A 21,884-nucleotide genomic window follows, 5' to 3' on the forward strand; every position below is an offset into this window, starting at 1 on the left:
AGAGAGTAGCAGGGACATGGAATACCCTGCCTGCAACAGTAATAGACTCAAAGTATGGGAGAAGATTTGTAGCTCGGGTGCTCATTGTTGTGGTTCTGTTCGCCGAGCTGGGAATTTGTGTTGCAGACATTTCGTCCCCTGTCTAGGTGACATCCTCAGTGCTTGGGAGCCTCCTGTGAAGCGCTTCTGAGATCTTTCCTCTGGCATTTGTAGTGGTTTGAATCTGTCGCTTCCGGTTGTCAGTTCCAGCTGTCTGTTGCAGTGGCCGGAATATTGGGTCCAGATTGACGTGCTTATTGATTGAATCTGTGGATGAGTGCCATTCCTCTAGGAATACCCTGGCTGTTCTCTGTTTGGCTTGTCCTATAATAGTAGTGTTGTCCAGTCAAATTCATGTTGCTTGTCATCTGCGTGTGTGGCTACTAAGGCTCCTGAGTCTTATCCTGAGTCCTATCTCTGAGTCACTTATCTTCCTATCTCTGTCTCCAACCTCCTCTGGAGATTACAAAATACTAAGGCTCCTTAGTAGCCACACACGCAGATGACAAGCAACATGAATTTGACTGGGACAACATTACTATTATATATACCGGCCACTGCAACGGACAGCTGGAACTGACAACCGGAAGCGGCAGATTCAAACCACTACAAATGCCGGAGGATAGATCACAGAAGCGCTTCACAGGAGGCTCCCAAGCACCGAGGATGTCACCTAGACAGGGAACGAAACGTCTGCAACACAAATTCCCAGCTCGGCGAACAGAACCACAACAGCAATAGACTCACCAACTTTAAGGGCACTTAAATGGTCATTGGATATGCATATGGCTGAAAATGGAATAGTGTAGGTTAGATGGGCTTCAGATCGGTTCCACAGGTCGGCACAACATCGAAGGCCGAAGGGCCTGTACTATGCTGTAATGTTCTATGTTCTTTCATGATTCAATCCCCTGACCTGAGTCACTTATCTTCCTATCTCTGTCTCCAGCCTCCTCTGGAGATCACAAAATACTTTTATGGTAGTTGGGGGGGGGGGGGACAAAAGCATTGACAATTGAGAGTTGATCATCTGTATTAAACCTCCCTCTACAGCCACTGTGTCTCTTCTCGAAGATAATTGAAAATGAGCTTGCCAGATGCAATAATGCAGTTAACTCTACACATCAGTCTGCAGGAGCCAGGTAATGATGCTAATCTCTTTTTGTCAGCTACGTGGAACAGTCTATCTTGCACAGTTAGACTGGCACCACTCCCCACCTTTTCCTCCGCTACACTGATGACTGCGTTGGCGCCACTTCGTGCTCCCACGAGAGGGCTGAACAGTTCAACTTCACCAACACATTCCACCCCGGACTTAAATTCCCCTGGACCATCTCTGACACCTCTCTCCCTTTCCTGGACCTTTCCATCTCCATCAATGGTGACCAACTCAACACGGTCATTTCCTACAATCACACCAACAACCACAGCTACCTGGATTACACCTCCTGCCACCCCGCCTCTTGCAAAAAACGCTATTCCTTATTCCCAATTCCTCTGCCTTTGCCGCATCTGCTCCCAGAAGGATCAGTTCCACCACAGAACACACCAAATGGCCTTCATCTCATCTCATCCACTTCCCGCACCTCCGCCCTCGAACCCCACCCCTCCAACTGCAACAAGGGCAGAAGTTCCCTGGTCCTCACCTTCCACCCCACCAACCTTCGTATACATCACATCATCCTCCGCCATGTCCGCCACCAACAAACGGACCCCACCACCAGAGATATATTTCCCTCCCTGCCCCTATCCACTTTCCGTAAAGACCCATTCCCTCCGCAACTACCCAGTCAGGTCCACACCCCTCAGCAACCCACTTTCCCCTCCCGGAACCTTCCCCTGCCACCGCAGGAATTGCAAAACCTGCGCCCACACCTCCCCCCTCACATCTGTCCAAGGCCCCAAAGGAGCCTTTGGGCCACTTCCATCAAAGTTTCACCTGCACATCCACACGTCATTTATTGTATCCGTTGCTCCTGATGTGGTCCCCCCCACATTGGGGAGACAGGATGTCTACTCGCAGAGTGCTTCAGAAAACATCTCCGGGACACCCACACCAATCAATTCCACCACGTCATGGCTGAACACTTTAACTTCCTCCTCCCACTCTGCTGAGGACATGCAGGCCCTGGGCCTCCTCCATCGCCACTCCCTTACCACCCGACACCTGGAGGAAGAACGACTCATCTTCTGCTTCGGGACGGTCTAACCCCATGGCATCAATGTGGATTTCACCAATTTCATTTCCCCTCCCCCCACCCTATCCAAGTTCCAACCTTCCAGCTCAGCTCTGTCCTCATGACCTGACCCATCTGTCCATCTTCCTTTCCACCTATCCACTCCACCCTCCCCTCTGACCTATCACCTTTACCCCACCTCTATCCACCAACTGCACTCTCAGCTCCTTTTCCACATCCCCACCCCACTTCCCATTTATCTCTCCACCCCAAAGGCTCACAGCTTCATTCCTGATGAAGGGCTTTTGCCCGAAACATCAATTTTCCTGCTCCTCGGATGCTGCCTGACCTGCTGTGCTTTTTCAGCACCCCACTCTCGATTCTAATCTCCAGCATCTGCAGCACTCACTTTCACCTAATGACATACTAGATGAAACTTTCAGTTGTGTGCAGACATGCAAGGAGATGAGCAAAAGAATATTATAGTCAAACAACTGGGGTGCAAAAGGATTGTGCTTTTCACATGCATGGACAGTTCAAAAGTTCAACATTGTATTGAGCCTGCTGCGCTTTCCCAGCACCACACTTTTCAACTCGTGTCTTCCTAGAAGGCTACTTTTAAAGCATGCCTTTGCTAACATCATAAATGAAATTAGAAGTTTCCAGTAAAATTTTGGGATTTAGTTGCTTTATTAGTGAAATTATTGGTCCTGTAATTTTGGTTTCCTACTTTACATAAAGAAGCTGGCTGTTTTCCGCAATTACACAAATCCTTGATATGAGTAAAATGAAAAGTGGATGTGTTGGCACATCCTATTACTCATCAGGAAAATATGTTGACTATTCCTGGGAATAATTTAAAAGGAAGTCATCATTGGGATTGTAATATTTGGCAAAACTTTAGTGAGCTTTAACAGGCCCTGTCACAATTACAGTGAAATGCACTCATTCTAATTAAAATTAAAATCACGTTAGCTAATTAGTTCCGATACAACTGGAAAACATCCACGATAAATATAAAAAAAATAAAATCACTTAAATATATTTAGGCATTTTATTGAGGATAATATTCAGGTCTTTTCTAATATGTTCCCTTCAGCATGTTCAACATGAATTCACAAATTTTGCTGCACTCTGTCAAATTATCTGATGTCACAGTCATTGTTAGATTAGATTAGATTAGATTAGATTACAGTGTGGAAACAGGCCCTTCGGCCCAACAAGTCCACACCGACCCGCCGAAGCGAACCCACGCATACCTCTACATTTACCCCTTACCTAACACTACGGGCAATTTAGCATGGCCAATTCACCTGACCCTGCACATCTTTGGACTGTGGGAGGAAACCGGAGCACCCGGAGGAAACCAACACAGACACGGGGAGAACGTGCAAACTCCACACAGTCAGTCGCCTGAGGCGGGAATTGAACCCGGGTCTCAGGCGCTGTGAGGCAGCAGTGCTAACCACTGTGCCATCGTGCCGCCCACTGAATTGTTCTCAAGACAATTCAGTAAATACACTGCAACATGGGATAAAAATATGGAAACTATTGTTGCAGATGACAGTCATCATCACAAGAAGTTAGAAGCTGCACAGAAAACCCCAGATTAAAGACAAAAGCGAACACAAAGAGAGGGTTTCAGGCCTGTTGCATTTGTGTGACCTAAGGTTACTGGAATAGAGCTTTATATACCACTGAAATTAGAAGTACTTTCTGTTCTGTAGGTCTCTAATTCTTTAGAAAATGTTTCAGGAAATAAAACACATTAACACATAGTCAATAAAAAAAAAGTCTTTGGCTCCAATTATAGTGCAGAGTGTGTCAATTTGTACAGGTCCAGTTAGATTGTTTGGGATGTGGATATCACTGGCAGGGCTGACCATTTTGTTTTCCTATCCTGAGGCCTTCCTGTTGAACCACAGCAGTCCAACTGGTGATGCTTCAGGCAGTGAGTTCTAGATGAGAAAAAAAACAGAGATCATATGCTCAAGTCTGGATAAGGCATTTGACTTCAAAGGGGATGGACGATGCACTGATCGAGGAGATGCCTGCGTCCTTACTTGAGCCCTGTGACAGCTGCACACATCCTGACCTGTGCAGACTATCGACTCCTGGCATATTTCCTCCGGTGCTAGAAAGGCAGTGTGCACTCAGGAAGTCAGCTACTCACTGCACAATACTCAGCTCCAAACCTGTCCCTGCAGCCATTCAAGTGGTCATTTCAATAAAGGAGGCAGTCAATGGAGAACCCTAGACTGTAAAGCCATGATGGTGGATGGTAATACCATTTCAATGGGGTTGATCAGATTGAATCTTCTTGGTGAGTCACAGCTTGGGTTATCTTTGGTATTTCTAAGGCCCAGCCTGCATTTTGTCCATGTCTTGTAGCAAACTTCAGTTCCAACGGAATTGTGATCACTGTGCATTCATCAGTGGACAGCTCCAAGACCGAGTACTGTCCCTGTTCATAGATCAGATACTTTCACTCTGTTTGGATCTAGCTACCATGAAGTTACCCTCACTCTGTTCTACATGTGGGGATGGTTAATGTGTAGGAGTCTAATCCAATTAACAATTTACATCAACACGTGTCACCTTTGGACCAACCATCTTTTGCCTGCTGGCAACAGATTCTGAAAAGTGGTAACCATTTTTGTTTTTAAATCGACACCAAATCCAGAGGAAAATACATAGAAATGTCTGTGCAGTCCTTCACAACGAAGCACACCTCAATGGAAGACCATGTCCATGCTCTCCTCTTCACAGCCTTTAATCGTCGCCAAGTGTTTTAACCTACAAATGAGAGATGATATCCACTTAATATGGAATCGAGTGCAAAGTTTTTTTTTCTTCAATCAGTCCAAATTAGAGAAGCGTTATGAGCAGTGCAGTCTAGTCTCTCTGAAAGCTTTTATCAACATCTCCATTTTATTGATGACCCCTGGTTTTAAAAGGTCATTGTGACATTTACCAATAGTCTTAACCATCAAGGCTCAGACTAAGAGACAAAGCATTTCCCAAGAACTAATATCACTTTCGTTGGTTCTGTTCAGGTACCTTTTACTAAAAGATGAGAATATTTCAATGGTTGAAAATTTAGGATTATATGAATAATGTATGAGACTTGGATCGGGCGTGGCATGGTGGGAGGAATGTAATGCAACAGTTTAATGGTAATAGACCACATCGACTAGAAAGTACTGGGAGATTCTCTATGTAAAATCATTGTTTCTCTGTACTAATCAAAAAAGATGCCAACCAGTGTGGTCGAGACAAAAAGGAGCACTCTCCTGGTGTGGTGGCTGGTTAGCTCAGGTGGCTAAGGCATGGTATTAATGGTACCAAAGTCATGGGTTCAAGCCATGGCCAGTACTGTCACCACACATGCCACTAAATTGAACACTGATGCCTTTGACAGGACTGGAGAATCGGTCTAGCTGGGTAGCTCACCAGGAGATGGTACAGGCACAATAGGCTCCTACTGTACTGTAAAATTCTAAACTGGTCATCATGAAATCCCCATTAGCATCAAATGTACAGGGGTGTGAGATAAAGGTTAAAGCTGTACTGCTATGGGAAGGTCATTTGACTCCGTGAACTACATGTCCTGACCACCAAAATGCTACTACAATCATTTGACCATTTCTGGTTTTACAGAAAGACTAGGCTTTATAAGGAACTGAAAAACACAATGTCAGTGAGGAACTGGGAGTTCTAATTTTACATCACTGATGAGGAAGATCTTTGCTGCTCATTCATGAAAATATCACTGAGCTTCCTAGTTTGTGGAGTCAACCATGTTGAAATGCAATCAGTCCTGCATACTATATCTGTATGACTATAACGTGATACTGCCGCATCCTCTATAGAGCTCTGCATAGAGTTAATGTTCCAGCAGTACTCTGCTCAGCATAATGTACATATTATAATGGTGGTACTTAAATGTTTGACTTAATTTAACAGAAGTTTGAACTTAATGTTTTGAATTCAGAAAAAAAATTCAGTTCTTCAGCCACAAATACAATTATGTTATTTTTATTACAAAGTAAACATCACACCGATGGAGTCATTGAGCAAGTAAGAAATTCCTTTTTTGATTTATTCACTCATAGGATGCAGGGGTTGCTAGCTGACCAGCATTTATTGTCTGTCACTAGTTGCCCTTGAGAAGGTGGTGGTGATTTGCCTCCTTGAACACTGCAGTCCACACATTGCACATATTGATTTTCTATTCTTTGTGAAGCACCACATCTGGATGTTGGGTCTCTAAGCCTCACTGCACAAAGAATGCTGCTATTAAAGGGGTCAGGCAGACTCTCCTTTTGATGCTTGCAGGACTTTGAAGAGCATTCTTGCTCCTGTAGATCACGTACATTCATCCTCACGTGCGGTAGCTGGGGATAAGGGCCAGTTTCTGTGGAACAAGCCTGCAAGAACGCCTTAGTTTGTTTGGCTTTCACCCAGCTCTAATCAGAAAGACTTAGAGAGGACTGCACCGCTACCAGATATCTCTTAATGCATCACTGCTAGTGGAGTACTTTTGAAGCATAATCACTGCAGGCAAACGCTATGAACCAATTTGTGGGCAGCAAGTTTTCTCAAACAACACTGGGATAATAACTAGATTGTCTGCCTTCTGTGATGTGAAAATCAGAAATAAACATTGGCTGAGTGCCTTGCTCTTCTTCGATCTACTGATCTTTTACAGCTGCCTGAGCAGGCAGACTCTGTTTAACGCAGGCTTGTCTAACAGATGGTTCACAGGCCACAGCGAGGCCTTATCTGCGCAGTCACCCAAGCTCCATTTACAGGACAGAAAACTAAAGGATGCTGTAATGATATACGCTTCCAATTAGAGGCTAGTTTCCTCAGGCATTTGTTGCTGATAGCTGAGCTTAACGCAGGGGGCAAGTGGACTTTGCTTGGACGAGCAATGAGCTGTGCAAACACTCTGGAGCCTGAGGCCTGTGCGCAGGAAAAAGCCCAGTAGCTTTCCCGAGAAAGGCAGGAAGGGCCAGAAGAGGCCTAAACAGCTGGGTTATTTTATTCAAAAACTTTTATTATTAGGGTGGGTGGAGTGGAAAATACGTCTGGAGGCCACATATCCTGGCTTCACCAGGGAGACCCAGTCTTGCTTCCCTCCACTTTCACTGCCAATAGGAAACAAGGCGCAAAAATGATCCCAGAGCTCAACAGCAGCCTTTGCACCAAAATAGCCAGCAGGCAATTCTTTCTAAAAATTGATATACGGCATTGGAAGTAGCTCAACCAGTTCATACTGACATTGATGCAAAGTTCAAGGCTCCTGCCACCTTTGCCCATTTAAGTCTACCTTTGTAATCCTCTACTCCCTTCTCCCTTATATTTGCCCAGCTTCAACTTAATTGTGGCTGTGCTATTTACTTCACTCACTCCCTGTGATAGCGAGTTCATTTATCTCTAGGTGAAAATGTTTCTTTTGAATTCACTTTTGGATTTCTGGGGTGACTATTTTATAAGGAGGGCCTCTAGATATGCTTTCTCTCTCTTCCAGCAGGGGTCACTGAATGACCATTAGCAGCACCAATCCTTATTGCTCCCCCCGCCCCCCAGCTCCACTCATTTATCAGAGGTCACTGGCCCCCTCCCCAATCTTCAAGTTCCTCCTTGGGTGAGATCGACAGGTTCGGCACAGACTGAGGACTGGACCAGGGCTTGTGTATTTCAGCAAAATACCAGGAAATGCATTTATCAATTATATGTCAGTCCATGAAGGATTGCAACAGAACAATACTCCATCACAATCCAGTAGTGGGTGGAAGCTCTAATATCTAATCATACAGTATCTGGTTTCTCCCATCCCTTCCAACCTCTCCTCGTACTGTGGCTGGTTGAACCATATCTGTCATGGTGCCTTGCCCATGTTCACTGTAAATGAACATCGATAATGAGCTGGCACAGCCACTGAACACACGTTTGGAAATCACAGCCAGTATAGCCAAATGAAGAAACAGCAGGAAGCACTTGACAAGACTCAAGAGTGAGAAACGAGGCCGGTCTCCCAATCGGAAGCAGAGAGAGAATTTGGCAGTCAGCTAGAAGTGCTTAGCTCACTCCTTGTGGCGAAGGGACTGAACCAGGGATCTAGCCACTCTGGATAGCTCAGGAGTAGTCCTACTACTATTCTCTTCCTGCTGGAGCACTTCCTAAGATTTTTTTTAAAACAGTTCTACATCATTAAACCTTAGTGTTTATGACTTTATTTCGTCACACAACACAAAGCAGCAGTGTTCCCAGATGGAGATTGAAAACTTCTCTCATAATTGTGAGGCTTGCACTAATCCAGTGGAACAGAAGGATTTTGCAAAACCTCTGAACAGCAAAGCATCTCATTCAATTGAAGGCTGCTTAAACCAGGCATACATCACTAATCAGTTTACTGATATGCTCTTATGAAAGAGGTCAGCCACAATAAAGTTAGCAGCTTGAACTGTGGTACCTGGCCAAAAGCATTCGGGCCCATTCTGTCCGCTGCTCAGTTTTCACTGGCTGGTCAAATAACCGAGAATGAACACTGCTCTGCCTCCGAATTGACCCTTCTGTTCTTCCGGGTCAGAGCTACCAGACAAATAGGAGGAGCAAAGCTAAGGACAATGCTATGTATAGCGACAACATAAAGCCCAGACAGAATGACAATGACTGGGTGCTTCCCTTGTCAATCACTTCTCTTAAATGATCGAGATTGGCCTCACCATTTCTATTACGTAACGGTCTTGCACTCACTGTATTAATCTGCAGACATAATCCTGCTATAATCTGGAGACTGTCTGCCCTACTTTTCGCAATGAGATTGGAGCTCCTGCAAATTAAAACCACAATCCTGCCCTGCCTCCAACTCTCTGACGAATAAAATGGTGTCAATAATAATGCAATGAACAATTGTCAGTCAGTTGACAGGGTGGATCTGTTGATCACTGGTCAAAGGAAGTGTTCACTGTAAATGACAACGTCTTGTCTGTCTCACAGTGTCAATCTCAAACATCCCCAAGTTCAGGTGCAATAGAGCAGGCTGCTGGCTACTCCATGCAATTGTCTCAGAGGCCTTTATTAAATCTAACCCTCAATGAATGCCCTCCACTTTCCTTCACAAAACTATTGCTGTCATCTGAGCAATACTAGACTGGTCTTACTGAAGAATTTACCAACAGTTCCTGCAATACACCTTTGTGCCAGATAATGCAGGTGAACATCTTACTTCCACGTCCCTGGTCTGTAGCTAAAACCTCTGGCCCCTCTGCATTCCCTTTGGCCATTACAGAGGAACCTCAATTATCCGAACATCAATTATCCGAATTTCAGATTATCCAAAGAAGATCTCAAGGTCCCGATAGAAACATTACATCAAAGAGGTGATGCCAACACTGATCGCGTCTTTTGTTTACAATGATTAAAAATGAACTTGGCTTCCTGAAATGCTGCCGAGAACAGTCCTGGACATCGATGGGAGCCCAGGCACCGTCTCAAAATGACTGGCTACCTGGCCTCTCTCTCTCCCCATTCTTTCCCTGGAGTTCGACATGGAGGTGTACCCTAAATCCCCTTTGCCAAGATAATCTCTCCAACATTGTCCTGTAGAGGGCAAAGGTGGAACTTGTCAAAACGTTGCAGTTAAAGGTTGTGTGTGTGGTTACGTTGTGTGTGTGCACGGCTATGTTGTGTGTGTGTACGCGCGAGCGCTATTTTGAGATTCACCATCTGAAAGCAGCAGCAGTCTTACTGTTGGTGTGCAGTCCAGCTTCCAGTGGTCTGACGGGGGCAGGGGCTGAGTTTGGTGGGGGTGGGGTTGGGGGGACAGACAGTGGGTGGGCGCTCGCGTGCAGTGTGCTGCTGCCTCGTCTCCTGAATGGGGGGCAGACTGAGCAAGTGCTCGCTGTGTCAATGCCATTGAACTGATGGGTGGGGGGGGTTTCAGCAATACTGCAGGTCCCTTATACACAAGTATGTGTCTCTGCTCAGAAACAAACCCTGAGACAGAGAGAGGGAGCAAGGCAGGCAGAGCGAGCAAAAAGCAAACTTCAGAAAACTCTAAGCCCCAGAGGAGAGGCATTGGATCAATTAATCAAATAATTAATTATCCGAACAAAACAGCGCCTGCCCATCTCATTTGGACATTCAAGGTTCCACTATATTTACCTACTTGAACAATGGCCAGTAGTGTTTTCTCACTGCCAAGTTACTTTGAAGGTTATTGCCTGTCAGTGGTTATAGCACTGCCCGACTCTCACGACCCACCCTCAACAGTATCACACTCTGGACTTTGTAATGTGAAAGTGCAACTTTTTAAACAGGCCCTTTGTTCCATCCAATTCCTCCTGTAAAATTGTGGCCCAAGAATGTGGATATATAATAACATACCTGCATGGAAACAGTATTCAAATTCTGTACAATTTTACTATGGTTTTAAAAGCCGGCTAGCTCAAGGTCAGATTTCTTTTTTTTACTGTCGACAGCCTTCAACTAAACCTTGTATCAACACACGCAGAAAATTCTTGAAACAATTTACTAATAAATGGACTGGTTAAAGTTTTCAAGCTCCTTGTAAAGAACTGACTTGTGCACCGAAGTGTGGAGCTGCTTCTGATCTGATTCTGACTCCATCCCAGCCGCCAATTACACAGCATTAAAAGAACCCAGAAGAAAGAACTTGCATTTATATAGCATCTTTCTTCGACCTGAAACCATCCTGAAGAGTTTCACAGCCAATTAAGTAAAGTGCAGCCACTGTTATAATGTAGGAAGTTCAACAGTCAATTTGTTAACCAGCAAGCTTCCAAAGGCAGCAATTTGATAATTACCAGATAATCTACTGGTTGAACAGCTGCAGCTGTTTGGTTTTGCAATGAACCAGAGGACCCTCTCTGGAGCAGCACTGGGATTTTACATTAAACACGCAACTGTTTTATGCATCTCCCTGAAACCTGTCAATTAGAATGCTTTTTAACCATTTAAAAATTAGAATGAGAAATGTAATATTTGTGACATTCAGCACTTATTGTGATTCAGGAAGATATAAAGGTTACCAGTTGTTCAGTAGAAAGTTTGCATATTTCTTGAAGGAAGATGTCTCTGTTCAGATTTTCCTGTGTGGAACTAGAATGGAAGGGGGAGGAGGTTTGGAAGGCAAGCTGGAAGCAACTGGGGACTTTAGTTGTTTCCAATTGTCAAATGACAGACAACTTTCCTGGGTTACAATAGCAGCCAGGGGGCAACCTGCATGAAATAAGCCTTTCTTTCCGAATGAGAGAACAAAATCCAAAAAAAAAGGGACGTTCTCCTTATTTAGCAACTTGCCAGCAGACGATTAATCAAATGTCAGGGCTTCTGCTAAAAGTTTACAGAAGATCTCTATCTGTATTGCACTTAGCATCCCAGTGTGAAACGCAGGGCTCATTACCCCACTATCATTTTGCACACGGGGAGATGAAGAATTAGTTTCTGTCCTTCTCATTGGCAGATATTGACAGTCAGTAAGAGCAGCTTTGGATGTTTAGCAGCTCATGGAAGGTGCTAGAAAGACCCTCACTGACAATTGTTCAGCACACCCAATTTACTGAACAAAACAACAGCGGTACTTTGGAGGAGTCCACCTTTGACTCAACCACTGCTGTTGCTTGAACTCCAATGGGAAACCATTAGAGACAGCACTAATGTGTGCCCCATTAGAAATCTAGGACTTGCCCATGAGGGTGATATGGTCAGAGAGGGATGAAAGCTTTCAGGAAGGGGGAAGGTGTATATTCATGCAGTAGTTATGGTCCTATCTGGGATTTGCAACAATATCCTGGGCAGTGACCCTGTAATACTAACAGAATCAGGGAGTGGAGTCAATAAAGGACCTTTTAGTCTCTGTGGAGACAGAGCCCCAGGCGTGCAGCTACAAACCCTTGTGTTGATTTATGATGCAGAGACTTCATTCACATTATAATGAATATTCATCATCCATTTGTGTGTTCAATTCTCGTCTCCCTGCTATAGGAAACGTGTTGTTACACTTGAGAAGGTGCAGAAACGATTCACAATGATGTCGCCAGAGTTGGAGGGTTTGAACTATAGGGAGATGCTGAACACACTGAGGTTATTTTCTCTGGGGATTCAGAGGCTGAGGGGTAACCTTACAGAGGTTTATAAAATCATGAGGGGCATGCATAGGGTATGCATGCCCCTCTTTTTTCGAAAATAGGGATCCAAAACTAGAAGGCAAATGTTTAAGGTGAGAGGAGAAAGATTTAAAAGGAGACCTGGGGGGACAACTTCTTCACGCATTGGCTGCCAGAGAAAGTTGTGGAGGCTGGTACATTTACAACATTTAAAAGGTCTCTGGATGAACAGGAAAGGTTAAGAGGGATATGAGCCAAATGCTGGCAAATGGGTCTGGATTAACTTCGGATATCTGGTTGGCATGGATGAGTTGGAATGAAGGCTTTGTTTCCAAGATGTACATCTCTATGACTCTTATTAACAAATTGACCTACATTTTAAAAGCACCTTTCATAACCTCAGGACATCCCCAAGTGCATTACAGTGAAATAAGCATTTTTGAGCACTATAGTCACTGTCGTCATACAGGAAGGATAGCAGCCAATGAGCCCACAGCAAGGTCCCACACAGCAATGTCAGTAATGACCAGATCACCTGTTTTTGCGATGCTGGAAAAAGGACAGATATTAGCCAGGAGCTGGCCGGGGACAGCTCTTCCTACTGCCTGTGCAGCATGAGCTCTGCACTGAACTGGAATGTCAACCGAGGTTATGTGCTCATGTCTTTGGAATGGGTTTTGAATTCTCAGCCTCCTGACTCAGAGGTGAAAATCCAACCCACTTGACCACGAAGATGACAGAAAAAGCCAACAGCCCTCCCACCGTTACCAAATGAAGAGACAGCCACTGGGAAACAGTTTGAAACTGACAGAACAACCACACAACTAAAAATCCCCTTAGGTTGGATTCTTGACCCAAACTATCTCAGCGTCACCATACCTCCTTTTAACCACACAAGTCCGAAATCATCTGGCGAGACCAGGGGAAAGCTGAACCAGGAAGAAAAATCATGACAAATCACTGGTCTTGGGAAATGAGTGGAAGAGTGCAGCATCGGGAGAATAAAACGCTCACTTTAACCATGATCAACTGAGAAACAAATGAGACGATAATATTTATGGAATAAAATTAGAATGAGGAATATGGTGCAGAGGAATTAAACCAGCTGTACATCTCAGTTAAGCTAAGTATGGGAGCATTCAACTCTCTCAGCTATGGCTCAATTGGATGTTAGCTTACGTCTCACAGGCATACAGCATGGAAATGGACCCTTTCAGACCAACTAGTCCATACCGAACATAATCGCAAACTAAAATAGTCCCACCTACCTGCTCCTGGCACATATCCCTCCAAACCTTTCCTATTCCTGTATTTAACTCAGTACCTTTTAGACGTTGCAACTGTGCCCACATCCACCACTTCCTCTCGAAGTTCATTCCACACACAAACCACTCTGTATAAAAAAGTTGCCCCATATGTCTTTTTTAAAAATCTCTCTCAGACGTGCTCACGATATCATCATTATCAGGCATGTGATCAGAGGCTATGAAAGTTTCACACTCCATCACTTCAAGCATGGCACATTAATGAAATCACACCCTTCCGCTGAAATCGAATAACTTCACATTAGCTTGGTCGCAATGTGCCTCTGAACATAGTATCTGCATTTATCAGTGAGCTTTAACACACGTTTGTTGGGTCATTCAGGACCACCCTATTATTGCACTTGATTTCTTATGTTATGAGGGCTGATATAGACATTGTTGCATCAGGGTAAGATACCCTGCTGGAGACCAAATCCAGATACTGTGAGTCACACAGTTCTGGGTTCAAACCCAAAGTCTAGGACTTAAGCATAAAATTAAGGCGTGGAGAGCTCCTGAAGCTCGGGGTAGTGTCCCTAACCTTAGAGCCAGGAAGCCTGGGTTCAATTCCCACCTGCTGCATGGCTGTGTAATAATATCCCTGATCAGGTTGATTAAAAAAAACTTAAATCAAGACTGACATTCCTGCACAGTGCTGAGTGGCAGAGACATTAAACTGAGGTCTCATATCTTTAAGAAAAAAATCTCATGGCACTATTTTGAAGAAGAGCAGGATTATGATGTCTCAGTGGTTAGCACTGCTACTTCACCGTGCCCAGAACCCGGGTTCGATTCCAGCTTTGGGTGGCTGTCTGTGTGCAGTTTGCATGTTCTTCCAGTGTCTGCGTGGATTTCCTCCCCCAGTCCAAAGATATGCAGGTTATGTGGACTGGCCATGCTAAATTGCCCGTTGTGAATTAGCCATAAGAGATGCCGGGTTACAGGGACAGGGTCGGTGGGGGGGGGGGTTTAGCAGTTTCATGTGGATTGGATGGGCTGAAATGCTTGCTTTGTCACTGTAGGGATTCTATGAACTATCCCCAGTGTCCATGCCAATATTTATCCCTCAATCATCCAAAGTAAACTGGTCACCATCACATTACTGTTTGCAAGAACTGGCAGGGTAGAAAGTGGATGTTGTGTTTTCTACATTTCAATAGTGACTGTGCTTTAAACTTAGTCCAGTGGAACATCTGCTGGTCATAGGAAGTGCAAAATAACTGCATTATCTTTTCTTTCAATTACAGAGGAACCTCAATTATCTGAAGGAGACGGCAGGGGAGTATTTTGGTCGGTTAATCGAATTCCAGATAACTGAATGCTGGACAACATAGTTCAGCCAAGCATCGAAACCTTACGATCTTGCTGGATAATCTAAAATTCAGATATTCGAGGTTCCTCTGTATTTGGCTCTGAATTGCAGCTCGATGGTGCAAAGGGGGCTGGGCAAGAAATCAGGCACAGCTTCGGATCACAATCTATTGATCCTTCCGGAGGCAGGCAAAGTTAAAATGGGGAATACGCACAACTCAGTCACAGCCTGACGTGAGCTTGCTCAACAGGAGCAAACACTCAGGCCACAGCAGGCTTTACATGCAGTTCCCATCAGCACACTAGGGACTGGACCTCACAAATAAAACAAAAACGGTGGACGCCAGTGCTGAAGGATCACCCTGACCTCGCCACACCTGGCTCTGAATCCAGTGACACAATTTAGTTCCCACTTGATAAGATCTCGTAGACAGGGCCCATATATCTTGCTGAAGTTAGGGCCTTGCTACAGGAGGTGGAAGAGGTCAGATTGCCTCGAAGCTCGATGCTATCTCAGCTCGACCTACCCAAGTCATGGCTCCAAAATGAACCAGCCACGCCTTATGAGCGAGCTTAGAAAGCAACTAAATTATTTCTGTTTTACTTGGTTAACTTGCACAGAGGAATGGGTGAGCGAATTCCCTACACTTCTAAACCCACACGTGACCTCATTAGTCGCATTAGAATGCTTTCCTTGCGAGAAACAAATTGTTGTGCATCCATTCAGCTGTCACGCCCTTGTGCACACGTGAATAGGTCCCATCTGAGAATGCCACGTCAGTACAATTCTCAGGCTGAATTTTCCCAGCTCAATGGCGACAGGCTGGCAGCTGGGAGAGTGTGCTTTGTGGTGGGACAACTATTGGGCAATTGTTTTCTGTTTATGCAGCAGCCTCACTGATTGCTGTCAACCCAGTCAGAGCTCACGTGGGCAGAGGGGGGAAGAACCAGGATTGGTCTCTTAACTGGAAGTCCCTGGAACAACTGGACCGTTGGATCCCATAGTTCACTGCACTGGGGTGAGACTACTTTTCACTCCTAGGGGGTGGACTCTGTCATTGCTAGAAAATTTCAACCCTTCAGCTTTGTTTTCAGGCTTCTTCATTCCTGCACCCATGTCTAAGCTCCTCTCACTAGACAGTCCTTCAAGTTATCCACATTGGTATAATTCTGGTATCTTGGGATTCCCTGCTGTTAAATCAGTGCAACATTGGGAGCTGTACTTTCAGATGCCTAGACTTTGCAAATGTGACCCTAAACTTTAGGTTCTCTAACTCTCTTGCTCCCCCTTCCATCAATGAAATTTCCCCTGAAAGATCATATTCTGTTTTTCAATGGAACATCAGCATGCAAGGTTGTAGATTTGGTTTTAATAATAAAACACATCTTTTGCTCACTCATGAAATAAAAGTAAAATAAGCTATTTAAATATAACAGTTCCAAAGATTTCAAAATACACAAAAAATCAAAATCCCATCTATTCCCTAACACCATCACTTTATAGTTAATCAAAATCCAAATAATCCTTCCCTGTCCAATCTGTCTGGTTGATTTAAAAGCGTTTCTCAGTTCCGGTCCTGTAAGGCCTCTTTCCTTCATCTCTCTCAGACCCGCGAGCTTAGACTTTCTCAGATCTTTCAATAATCTGCAGAGTTCTACCCAGACATTCCTGGTTCACAAACTAAAATCTTTGATTGAGCTAATGTGTTTCCCTAACTACTTGAACAATCTCGTTTTTTTCTCGGAAAACTATATTTGCATCTGACTCCTGTCAGGCATCTTTCAAACTAGCCAAAAGAATTTGAGCTAATTTAAAAAAAATCACTTGCTTATCCAAGCTTCTGCTAAGCTAATGGCTGAACAATTTCTCTCTGGTCATGATCTCTCACAGTATACACAAACTCTCATTAATACTCCAGCAAGTAACACACTGGTTTTAAGACGCTGGACAGAAACTGTAGAAAGCTGCAACACGAACTTGGGGATACGTGTGCACAAAGCACACAGGTACAGCAGGTAGTCAGGAATGCAATGTTGGCCCTTATTTCAAGGGGGTTGAAGTATAAGAGTAGGGAAATCTTACAACAACTGCACAAAGTGCTGGTGAGATCACATTTAAAGGACTGTGAGCTGCTTTGGTCCCCTTATTTAAGAAAAGATATGATTTCATTGGGAGCTGAGCACAGAAGGTTCACAAGGATGAAGGGAGGGATTGTTTCCTGAGCAAAGGCTGAACAGATGGAACTCTACTCACTGAAATGTAGAACAATGAGGGGTGATCTCACTGAAGCTTCTTGGATTCTTCAAGGGCTTCACAGGGTAAATAATGAGGGAATGTTTCCCCTCATGCGAGAGTCCAGGGCGAGAAGGCTCAGTTGCAGAATTAAGGGGTGCCAATTTAAAATGAGGTGAGGAGGCATTTCCTCTACCACAGGAATGACAGTCTTTGGAACTCCATGCCAAGAGAGCTGTGGGGGACAGAGTCCATGTGCATATTTAAGGTTTGATTCCCCTACTCATGAAGAATCTAAGGTTATAGGGAAAGGACAGGCAAGTGGATATGAGGTGTGTCGGATCATCTGTGTTGTACTGAATAGTGAGCAGGCTTGGGGGGCTGAATAGCTTCTACCTATTTCTTATAGTCTCACAGACATGGTTAATTTTTAAATACCTTCTCAAAATACTACAACATCCGTGCGCCACTAGTTTTAAATCCAAATGTTTTATTAAAAAAAAGTATATTTGTATAAATCATATCTTTCACCACGGTTTGACAACTTTCCCCTAAAGTCCTTTGGGATGTTTTATAACATTAAAGTTGCTATATAAACGTGAGTTGTCACTGTTGGTGATGATGTTGTCAATAAGAAAAGGAATAACAGCTATTCATTCTAACATTATTTCTAGAGCACTGTCAGATCTTCACTAGCTGAAAGATTTTCTAAGAACAATGCAACAGGACCATCAATGTTTCTTCACTGACCATCACCCAACAAGAAACAAGCCTGTAGAGGGTGACTTTTTAAGTGTGAAACAAACTCTGATCAAGAGTAATCTTGATCTTGAATGATCATGAAAAATAGATGACATCAGGCAGCTTCCCATTAAACACCTTTCTTCAGTGAGTTAAGAGAAACTGGGGAGAAGAGTTTATTAGGAGCTGAACTGCTATCACAAGTTTTGCATTATCACCTCAAGATAAAATGACCCCTATTCAATCAATTAAAAGTTACCTGTAATATGACAAGCTGCAGGGAAGCTTTCACACTCCTCAGGGAAGATTTCATGGCTGTGTGAAGTTAAAATAATCCTCACTCCTGGGTTTAATGGCTCGATGTTCTCATCAGGCAGCACTGTCATCACACCCTCTCGCACTAACTTGTTAACATAAACAAGACAAGAATGCAGCCTTGCCGGTGTTATTTTGCAGTTTACTCGATCTATTATAAACTAATGCCTGACAATGAGATTAGTCTGGCTTCCACAGGTATAAAGCAGGCTTGTTTATACACCCTGTTTGAACAGAATGTGCTAAGAGGAAACTACTTTTAGCTGCAAATGCTTAACAGCATCATCTGGTGTGCTATTAAAGTTCCACACATCAGGAAGGTGTCCTCAAGTGTGGGAGTAGTGGTCTTGGCACTTTGGTCAGCCTTACTGAGCCTGGGCTAAAGTGAAAACAGACTCTAATCAAACCTAACTCAAGCAGCACATCGACGGCTGTGATGCCGTCTTTGACCAAACTGCCTGACAATCTTCAACGTCAAGCGTGGGTGACTTGGATGGATTAGATTAGATTCCCTACAGTGTGGAAACAGGCCCTTCGGCCCAACAAGTCCACACCGACCCTCCGAAGAGCAACCCACCCAGACCCATTTCCCTACATTCACCACTTGACTAATGCACTTAACAGTATCGGCAATTTAACATGGCCAATTCACCTAACCTGCACATCTTTGGACTGTGGGAGGAAACTGGAGCACCCAGAGGAAACCCACGCAGATACGGGAAGAATGTGGAAACTCCATACAGACAGTTACCCGAAAATTGAACCCGGGTCTTTGGCGCTGTGAGGCAGCAGTGCTAACCACTGAGACACTGTGCCGGAATGCTCTCAACACAGGGATAGAATCAGAGCCAGGCGGGCATCAGCACCCGAGGTTGGGATGGGGATGTGGGTAAAATTGTAGGGAGTCTCGTCTGAAGCTCCAAACTCAACGTAGATGCTTGTGAAGTTGATATCCTATTCTAATTGGATCCTTTGTAAAATCTACATCTTAATGTTAGCACTGCACCTGGTTGCTATAGTAACTCTGATTTCCAAGATTCAGTAACTGACAGAAGCCCCACTGGTTCCCACTTTATACAGTCACAGAGTCATAGAGATGTACAGCATGGAAACAGACCCTTCGGTCCACCTTGTCCATGCCAACCAGATATCCCAACCTAATGTAGTCATTTTTACCAGAACTTGGTCCATATCCCTCTAAACCCTTCCTATTCATATGCCTATCCAGATGCCTTTTAAATGTTGTAATTGTACCAGCCTCCACCACTTCCTCTGGCATTTCATTCCATACACGCGCCACCCTCTGTGTGAAAAGGTTGTCCCTTAGATCCCTTTCAAATCTTTCCCCTCTCACCCTGAACATATGCCCTCTAGTTCTCCCCCACCACAGGGAAAAGACTTTGTTTATTTACCCCATCCATGCCCTCATGATTTTATAAACCTCTATGAGGTCACCCCTCAGCCTCGGCCACTCCAGGGAAAACAGCCCCAGCCTATTCAACCTCTCCCTGTAGCTCACTTTCTTTATGCCCAAGTCCAAAGTGGACTTGAATGCTCTGGATTCTGATTGAACGGACAGCAGCTGCAATGGGACATCCAGAACTAAGTATACAAGAGTTCAACCACTGCCTCTTGCTCCCTCTTTTACTTATCACCCCCATCCCAGCTCTCCTAACCCTGAAAGGAAATATCACGTAAAATGGAGTGAGAAACAGCAGTGCAGAAAATGGGGAAGACTAACAAAGAGCATTGCAGCTGAGGAGAAAGAAGGGGAGAAGGATACAGAGAGAAAGAAAGAACAAGAAACCAAGATAACGACAAGGAGGAAATAAAGAGTAATAGGAAAGAAAGAAGAGAAAAGAGATGGGGAAAGAGAGGAGAGGGAACCAGAAAAGTGTTGAGAAAGAATGGAAATATGGGAGGATGGCTCATGATTTGGAGAAGTTTTTTTTGCTGTATATTAGGGCTTGCAGTGTTGCAGAATCATTTGCATTCTTCCCCTGTGTGTCAAACCGAGGGGAAAGCTGTACTCAGTGAGGTATACAAGCCAGTCCAACAGGCAGCTAGGAGAGAACCACCTGAACCATAACCATTATTCAATGACAATGACGGGTGGAGGGTGTGTTTGATGACACATGCACACCACTGATAATGGCAAGTACATCGGCAGTTGAACTATCATGTCATTGCTGGTTTCCTTGGAACAAACATTGTGAGAAAGATACCAAGGCTCCCCTGACTGTTTAGCAAGTTCAGCCAGTGAATAGCTACACCACGTTCAGTCTGTTTTTGTCCCACGTTAGCCAATCTCACCTGGCAGGCTGTAGTAGTATGGATTACTGGGGAGATCAAATTGAGCAACCCTGTTAGAAGCATGCACATGGCATCCGGTGGCAAATGAATTGGCTTCATTGGCGATGCACTCAAAGTCGAATAGCCTATTACTCATTGTTTCACTCAAGAGCAAACTATAGTGTGGATTAGTTGGTTGAATTCTCATCTTTGAATTAGAAGATAGTGCATGTCAGGCTCAGCTCAAGGTAAAAGGGTACAATTCAAGCTAACCTTCCAGTAATACTTCATAATCCAGTGAAGCACTGAGGTAATGCTGCATTGCCATCAGTGCTCGCTCCATCAGCGCTGATCTTCCGACAATGCCACACCCCATCAGCACTGACCCTCTTGACAATGCAACACCCCCTCAGCACTGACCCTCTTGACAATGCAACACCACCTCAGCACTGACCTTCTTGACAATGCAACACCCCCTCAGCACTGACCCTCTGACAATGCATCACTCCCTCAGCACTGACCTTCTGACAATGCAACACACCCTCAGCACTGACCCTCTTGACAATGGAACCCTCCCCCAGCACTGACCCTCAGACAATGCCACACTCCCTCAGCACTGACCTTCTGACAATGCAACACTTCCTCAGCACTGACCCTCTGACAGTGCCACACTCCCTCAGCACTGATCCTCTGACAATGCAACACTCCCTCAGTACTGACCCTCTGACAATGCCACACTCTCTCAGCACTGACCCTCCGACAATGTAACACTCCCTCGGCATTGACCCTCTGACAATGCCACACTCCCTCAGCACTGACCCTCTGACAATGCCACACTCCCTCAGCACTGACCCTCTGACAGTGCAACACTCCCTCAGCACTGACCCTCTTACAGTGCCACACTCCCTCAGCACTGGCCTTCTGACAATGCCACACTCTCTCAGCACTGACTCTCTGACAATGCCACACTCCCTCAGCACTGACCTTCTGACAATGCCACATTCTCTCAGCACTGATCTTCTGACAGTGCCACACTCTCTCAGCACTGACCTTCTGACAATGCAACACTCCCTCAGCACTTACCTTCTGACAATGTAACACTCCCTCAGCACTGACCCTCTGACAAGCAACACTCCCTCAGCACTGACCCTCCGACAATGCAACACTCCCTCAGCACTGACCCTCTGACAATGCCACACTCCCTCAGCACTGACCTTCTGACAGTGCAACACTGCCTCAGCACTGACTCTCTGACAATGCAACACTCCCTCAGCACTGACCTTCTGACAATGCAACACTCTCTCAGCACTGACCCTCTGACAGTGCCACACTC

At 44.8% G+C, this 21,884-nt stretch overlaps 1 long non-coding RNA gene across 9 annotated transcripts in view; it reads right to left on the reverse strand.

Annotated features, from left to right (window-relative positions):
• The window catches only part of LOC122549174, a 228,321-nt gene that overhangs the window by 39,476 nt on the left and 166,961 nt on the right, over window positions 1-21,884 (reverse strand). For 7 of the 9 annotated variants that reach the window (XR_006311446.1, XR_006311445.1, XR_006311447.1 and 4 more), the window contains one exon: window positions 3,715-5,012. The exons of 1 other annotated variant lie outside the window; for it this stretch is intronic. This is a non-coding gene — a long non-coding RNA (uncharacterized LOC122549174). Of the gene's footprint in view, window positions 1-3,714; window positions 5,013-21,884 lie in introns of those variants that run through there. One more of the 9 variants, XR_006311450.1, reaches the window with a different exon arrangement.

This window comes from Chiloscyllium plagiosum, chromosome 4 (assembly GCF_004010195.1).
Source record: "Chiloscyllium plagiosum isolate BGI_BamShark_2017 chromosome 4, ASM401019v2, whole genome shotgun sequence".
NCBI lineage: Eukaryota > Metazoa > Chordata > Chondrichthyes > Orectolobiformes > Hemiscylliidae > Chiloscyllium > Chiloscyllium plagiosum.